Below are 8,074 nucleotides of genomic sequence, written 5' to 3'. Positions count from 1 at the left end.
AAAACGCCCGAAAAAACGACCGACGCTCAGGTGTGAATGCAGCCTTGACCACGTGTCCTGGATTGCCCGGTACAGTCCCTCATTTTGCAGGTCTCTCCCGGGCACCTTCATTTCAGGACAATACAGTGTCCCAGAATGAAACTGACACAGCCAACCCCCGGGCCAATCTGATGCCCCCAAAAAAGGCCGCCACATCACCGCTTTACTCACTGACAGTACTTGTCCTGGCAGGGAATGCCTGGAGGAGCACAATCCCCGCCCCCCTGCTTGTGATTGGAGAAATCATAAATCCCGCCTCTTGTGTCCAATCACTGTGCTGTGATTTGTTACAGCACAAGCTGATTTTTGGGAAGGGAGGGTGTCCCTGAATGGTAGTTTGGAAATGTGGTCACCCTAGCTGCTGTCAATCAACTCCAATGACGCGAGGACCGGGGCGGAGTCCCGTAGTCGGCGGCTATGGACGCCGTATACAGGACTCAGGAGCACGCCCGCAAGGTAACCCCCTTGGGAGAGCGCTTCCCAGGGGGGGTTATCAGAAGTGGGAAGGAGCCAAGACAGCCATGTCCTGGCCGAGCTTCCAAGATGGTGCAGACGGACTCACGGTGTTTGCACGTGATGTTGGTATTGGAGCCATCTTGCGCATCTCCATTAGCCGCTCGGATGCAGTTGATTTCCTTCATTAACCGATGCACTGACCCATACGACATACCCGATTCCCGCTGGTTTTGCAGAAGGGCAGTGTGGGAATGCTGCAGCTGCGGCAGCTTTTCTTTCCCCTGTGACAGCCGTATTTGGCTGCCCAGTGCTCTTCTGATGTTTCACTGAACCACTAGCCATCAAGTTGTTGTGCTGCCTATTTATGGTTTTGTAATCCAATCCCTCATGTTTACCTTTCACTGTCCTCCACTATCTCTGCATGAGAACTGGAGATTGCCACACCTCCATTCATGCAACAATTGAGCAAGACCATACACTGGCCGCCTGCTGGACGCCATTACTGACTCACATCGGAAAGTGTTGCCACACACGGCAGAAGGCAAAATTAAATAATGAAAGTACTAAAGGACACAGACAACCGTGCTACACAACAATGAAATTCTACAGATCGCCCAATTCCTTCAATTATCATGGCAAAATAAAAAAATATATACATAATAATGGATCATCCAGTATAAAAATGATAACAGAATTTTTAGGTACCAAGGACATATTTCTGACGATATTCTTTAAAAAAAACAAAAACAATGTTATAACTATTTTTAAAAAATACATTTAAAGCAACAAATAGCTTTCAATAACATTTATTCCCGTCTTAATTATGTAGATATCACCATCCGGCACCCCTTAGCTGTAATGACATTCCATCATTTTTTTTAATCCCCAGTCACTAAGTACCTATCCATAATGTTTATGATATTGCTAATGAGGCAATAGAAAGTTATCTCTCTCAACACGTTTCTTGGATGCAAACACTGGGCTAGATTCAGGTAGGGGCGACGTAAATTTGTGCGGGCGTAGCGTATGTTATTTGCGCTACGCCGCCGCAATTTAGAGAGGCAAGTGCAGTATTCACAAAGCACTTGCTCCGTAAATTGCGGCGGCGTAGCGTAAATCTGCCGGCGTAAGCGCGCCAAATTCAAATTGTCAAGAGGTGGGCGTGTTTTATGTAAATTTATGACCCCACGTAAATGACGTTTCTCACGAACGGCGCATGCGCCGGCCGTGAACGTATCCCAGTGCGCATGCTCCTAATCATGTCGCAAAGCCCTATTCGCGAACGACTTACGCAAGCAACGTAAAATTTTCAAAATTCGACGCAGGAACGACGTCCATACTTAACATTGGCTATGCCTCATATAGCAGGAGTAACGTTACGCCGGAAAAAGCCTTACGCAAAAGTTTCTGAATCGGCGTATCCAGCTCATTTGCATATTCTACACTGAAATCGACGGAAGCGCCACCTAGCGGCCAGCGTAAATATGCACCCTAAGATACGACAGCGTAGGAGACTTACGCCGCTCGTATCTTAGCCTAATTTAAGCGTATCTGGTTTCCAGAATACGCTTAAATTTACGACGGCGTAGATTCAGAGTTACAACGGCGTATCTACTGATACGCCGGCGTAACTGTCTCTGAATCTAGCCCACTGTTTCTTAAAGAGTACAAGTGGCCAAGTACAGGAACCCCAGCAGACAGATACCCACGTACTGAGTGACAACCATGAACTTCTGGATCCCAATGTGATATTTATGAAAGAAAAAGGCAACTCACCTAGCCACTTTCTCAAATATAGGGCGCTACTTGAGTGCATATTACTACAGACCCAGTGGGAAGCTTATGTACATTGAGAGGGTGGCGTTCCTTCTGGTCCACGTTCTACGGTCTCTAGTTGTACCTATTATGATTTATGGGGCTGCCATAAAAACAACTACCCCTCGTCAGCATCCAAAACACAGATACAACTCTATTATGTTTAGAGTTCTGTAGACAGCAGGGGCCCACACCCCAACAGGTCATTGGCCCCAATCACCACACCACCAGTTATCTCCACCAATTGTATTCTCCAGGTAGGCTATAATCTCCCCAGTGAAGAGAGACCCAAGTTCTGAAGGGCAACCATGGACTTCTGTATACCAGTGTGATATTTATGGAAGAAACAAGCAACCCTCTTAGCCACTTTCTCAATTATAGGGCGCTACTTAAATGCATATTACTACAGATGAAGTGTGAAGCTTATATACATTAGAGAAGGAGGTGTTCCTTCTGGTCCACATGTTATGATCTCTAGTTGTACCTAGGATCATTTATGGGGATATCGTGATAATGACTACTCCTCATCAACATCCAAAAATAGATATAACCCTATTGTGTCCAGGGGTCTGTAGACAGCAGGGGCCAGCACCCCAACAGGTCATTTGCCCCAATCACCACACCTCCAGTTATCTCCACATATTGTATTCTCTGTGTAAGCCATACTCTCCCAAGTGGAGATAGACTCAAGCACTGAGGGACAACCATGGATTTCTGTATCCAAGTGTGATATTTATGGAATATGAAGCAAACTTCCTAGCCACTTTCTCAATTATAGGGCACTACAACAGTGCATATTACCACAGACCAAGTGGGAAGCTTATATACATTGAGAGGGCGGTGTTCCTTCTGGTCCATGTCCTACGATCTCTAGTTGTACCTAGGATCATTTATGGGGATGCCATGATAATGATTACACCTTTTCAACATTCAAAAATAGACATAACCCTATTGTGTTCAGGGGTCTGTAGACAGCAGGGACCTGCACCCCAACAGGTAATTTGCCCCAATTACAACATCTCCAGTTATTTCCACTAATACTATTCTCCAGGTATGCTACACTCTCCCCAATGGCGAGAGACCCAAGTACTGAGGGACAACCATGAACTTCTGTATCCCAGTGGGATATTTATGGAAGAAACAAGCAACCCACCTAGCCACTTTCTCAATTGCTGTATAGGGCACTACTTGAGTACATATTACTACAGACCAAGTGGGAAGCTTATATACATTGAGAGGGTGGCGTTCCTTCTGGTCCACGTCCTATGATCTCTAGTTGTACCTAGGATCATTTATGGGGATGCAATGATAATGACTACTCCTTGTCAACATCCAAAAATAGATATAACCCTATTGTGTTGAGGGGTCTATAGACAGCAGGGGCCTGCACCCCAACAGGTCATTTACCCCAATCACCACACCTCCAGTTATCTCCACCAATTGCATTCTCCAGGTATGCTATACTCTCCCCAGTGGAGAGAGACTCAAGCATGAGGGACAACCATGGACTTCTGTATCCCAATGTGATATTTATGGAATATGTAGCAACCCACTTTCTCAATTATAGGGCAGTACAACAGTGAATATTACTACAGACCAAGTGAGAAGCTTTTATACATTGAGAGGGTGGTGTTCCTTCTGGTCCACGTCCTACGGTCTCTAGTTGTACCTAGGATCATTTATGGGGATGCCATGATAATGACTACACCTTTTTAACATTCAAAAATAGACATAACCCTATTGTGTTCAGGAGTCTGTAGACAGCAGGGACCTGTACCACAACAGGTAATTTGCCCCAATCACCACATCTTCAGTTATTTCCACTAATACTATTCTCTAGGTATGCTATACTCTCCCCAATGGCGAGAGACCCAAGTACTGAGGGACAACCATGAACTTCTGTATCCCAATGGGATATTTATGGAAGAAACAAGCAACCCTCTTAGCCACTTTCTCAATTGCTGTATAGGGTGCTACTTGAGTACATAGTACTACAGACCAAGTGGGAAGCTTATATACATTGAGAGGGTGGCGTTCTTTCTGGTCCACGTCCTATGATTTCTAGTTGTACCTAGGATCATTTATGGGGATGCAATGATAATGACTACTTCTTGTCAACATCCAAAAATAGATATAACCCTATTGTGTTGAGGGGTCTGTAGACAGCAGGGGCCTGCACCCCAACAGGTCATTTGTCCCAATCACCACATCTCCAGTTATTTCCACGAATACTATTCTCCAGGTATGCTATACTCTCCCCAATGGAGAGAGACCCAAGGACTGAGGGACAACCATGAACTTCTGTATCCCAGTGTGATATTTCTCCTCCTGAACAAACTTCACTGACTTCACAATGTTAGTCTTTCCGCCCCATCATCTTCACTCTGCACCAGGGATCACTCTGAACAATCCCTGATGGTTGCTGAACTTGGCTGAATTCTGATAGGCCAGGGGCCTGCATTACCCCTTCTTGATGGCCTAGTTATTTAGCAGCATTAGATAGTTGGTGGACTACTGATCCCAGCCAGTCCTTCTTGCAAACCCTGTGCCCTCAGGCCACAGCGATTTGACACAAAACCCCTCAGTCTCTCCTCTGACCCGCCGTCTGTGATCTCTCATCCTGACATCTTCCTGTATATAATAGTAATAGTAACCAGATATATTATGGAGCCAGGGGTCCGCTTGCTTTTCTTATCATATTAAACATTTGATGGTTTGTAAGAAATTCAGAACTCTGCGGTTTTCAAGTTGATTTGGCATTAGGAAAAGTTGATTTATAACAAGTTTGCAGCGCCAGGAGGGAGACCTCTTTTTTCTCAATTCTAATCTTAACCACTTATGGACAGCCTAACTGGGAATGTACAGTACGTTGCTATTTTGACATTAAATACCGAGGTTATGGAAGCAGCTAGCTGCCCAAATCCCCGGTATTTTTTTTAACCACTTACCTACCGGACGAATTCCAGCACTCCTCTCCTACATGTAAAAATCATATTTTTTTTGCTAGAAAATTACCCAGAACTCCCAAATATTACATATTTTCTTTTAGCAGAGACTCTAGGGCATGGGTGCTCAACCTGTGGCTCTCCAGCTGTTGCGGAACTACAATTCCCATGAGGCATTGCAAGCCGCTGACAGGTACAAGCATGTCTCCCAAAGGCTGAGGCATTATGGGAATTGTAGTTTTGCAACAGCTGGAGAGCCACAGGTTGAGCACCCATGCTCTAGGGAATAAAATGGCGGTCATTGCAACTTTTTTTGTCACACAGTATTTGCGCAGCACCCAGGACAGCTGTCCCTTCTGCCCACCCCTTGTCACGGCGCTGCATTCAGGTTGCTGTTTTGTTGGAAACAAATGTTTTATATCTTGGGGCAGATCCACAAAGGAAGTACGCCGGTGTATCTACTGATACGCGGTGTACTTTCAAATTTCCCGCGTCGTATCTTTGTTTCGAATCCTCAAAACAAGATACGACTGGATCTGGGTTAGATCCGACAGGCGTACGTCTTTGTACGCCTTCGGATCTTAGATGCAATTCTTCGGCGTCCGCTGGGTGGCGTTCCCGTCATATTCCGCGTCGAGTATGCAAATTAGCTATTTCCGACAATCCACGAACGTACGAGCGGCCGTCGCATTCTTTTACGTCGTTTCCGTTCGGCTTTTTTCGGCGTATAGTTAAAGCTGCTATTTGGTGGCGTACGCAATGTTAAGTATGGCCGTCGTTCCCGCGTCGAATTTGAAAATATTTTTTTTGTTTGCGTAAGTCGTCCGTGAATGGGGCTGGACGTAATTTACGTCCACGTCAAAACAATGACATCCTTGCGACGTCATTTAGCGCAATGCACGGCGGGAAATTTAGGGACGGCGCATGCGCAGTTCGTTCGGCGCGGGACGCGCTTCATTTAAATGAAACACGCCCCCTACTCGCCGATTTGAATTACGCGCCGTTACGCCGTGAGAGATACGCCGCAAAATCTTTCTGGATTCAAAGGGCCAGATTCAGAAAGAATCGTGGCGGCGTAACGTATCGTCTTTACGTTACACCGCCGCAAGTTTTCAGCGCAAGTGCCTGATTCACCAAGCACTTGCGTGTAAACTTACGGCGGTGTAACGTAAAGCTGTCCGGTGCAAGCCCGCCTAATTCAAATGGGGCGTGTACCATTTAAATTAGGCGCGCTCCAACGCCGAACGTTCTGCGCATGCTCCGTTAGTAAATTTCCCGACGTGCTTTGCGCGAAATTATGGCGCCCCGACGTGTTTGTGAATGGTGACGTGCGTAACGTACTTACGCCGAAATTTTTTTTTTTTAAATTTGACGCGGGAACGATGGCCATACTTTAACATGGCTGGTGTAAAGTTAAGCCATGAAAAAGCAGGCTTAACTTTGCGACGGGAAAAAAACGACTTGCGACGACGTTACGCACGCGAGTAGCTTCGTGGATCGCCGTAAAAGCTAATTTGCATACCTGACGCTGGAAAACGACGCAAACTCCACCCAGCGGCGGCCGAAGTATTGCAGCCTAAGATCCGAAGGCATACGAAGCGGTAAGCCTGTCGGATCTTAGCCAAATGCCGTCGTATCTTGTTTGTGAATCACAAATTAAGATACGACGCGGCAAATTTGAAAATACGCCGAAGTATCAGTAGATACTCCGGCGTATTTCTTCTGTGAATCTGGCCCAAAGCTTTCAAAAGTAAGTTACAGTGGCGTAGAGTATCTCACATACGCTGCGCCCATGCAATTGTATGTGAATCTGCCCCCTTTAGTTTAGTTTTAGAAAATCACAGCCGCTATGGATTGAAATGGATAGGTTATTTTTATATTATTTTTTATTTGTGTTTTTTTTTTTCTTTAAGCAAAAGTGGAGTTTTCCTTTAATGAGCAACTTAAGAGAACTGTTTACAGTATATAAAAGGCCGTTCTTATTATAGAAAGCATTGCTGCAAAGTTCAGATATTTTTATCTCTGTGATGCTCGCTTTAATTCATGCGCACGCAGGAACATACAATGCTATAAGGCAAAACAACTGAACTGTGTCTGAGCCACTGATATATTATTAAAACCCCACAGTCTGCGAAGAGTAACGTCAGTATCCTTTGAATGCAATCATTCACTGAAAACTGAAATTAAAGGTATACTGAGATGTAATTGACTGATTTAACCAGTGTTAATTTTGTCAACTAAAACCGACTAAAACATTTTAGTTAAGTAACTTAACCACTTCAGCCCCGGACCAATAGAGCTTTCTTTTGGTGGTATTTGATCACCTCTGCGGTTTTTATTTTTTTGCGCTATAAACAAAAATAGAGCGACAATTTTGAAAAAAAAATAATATTTGTTACTTTTTGCTGTAATAAATATCCCCAAAAATATATAAAAAAACATTTTTTTTCCTCGGTTTAGGCCGATACGTATTTTTTTTACATATTTTTCGTAAAGAAAATGCAACAATCGTTTATTGATTGGTTTGCGCAAAAGTTATAGCGTCTACAAAATAGGGGATAGTTTTATGGCATTTTTATTAATATTTTTTATTTACTAGTAATGGTGGCGATCAGCGATTTTTATCGGTACTGCGACCTTATGGCAGGCACTTCGGACACTTCGGACACATTTTTCTGACCAGTGGCATTTTTATAGCGATCAGTGCTATAAAATGCATTGATTACTATAAAAATGCCACTGGCAGGGAAGGGGTTAACACTAGGGGGCGAGGAAGGGGTTAATTATGTTCCCTTTGTGTGTTCTAACTGAAGGGCTGA

Source organism: Rana temporaria, chromosome 4 (genome assembly GCF_905171775.1).
Source record: "Rana temporaria chromosome 4, aRanTem1.1, whole genome shotgun sequence".
NCBI classification, from domain to species: domain Eukaryota; kingdom Metazoa; phylum Chordata; class Amphibia; order Anura; family Ranidae; genus Rana; species Rana temporaria.
The sequence above is the reverse complement of the archived record's forward strand: the minus strand, read 5'-3'. Positions refer to the sequence as shown.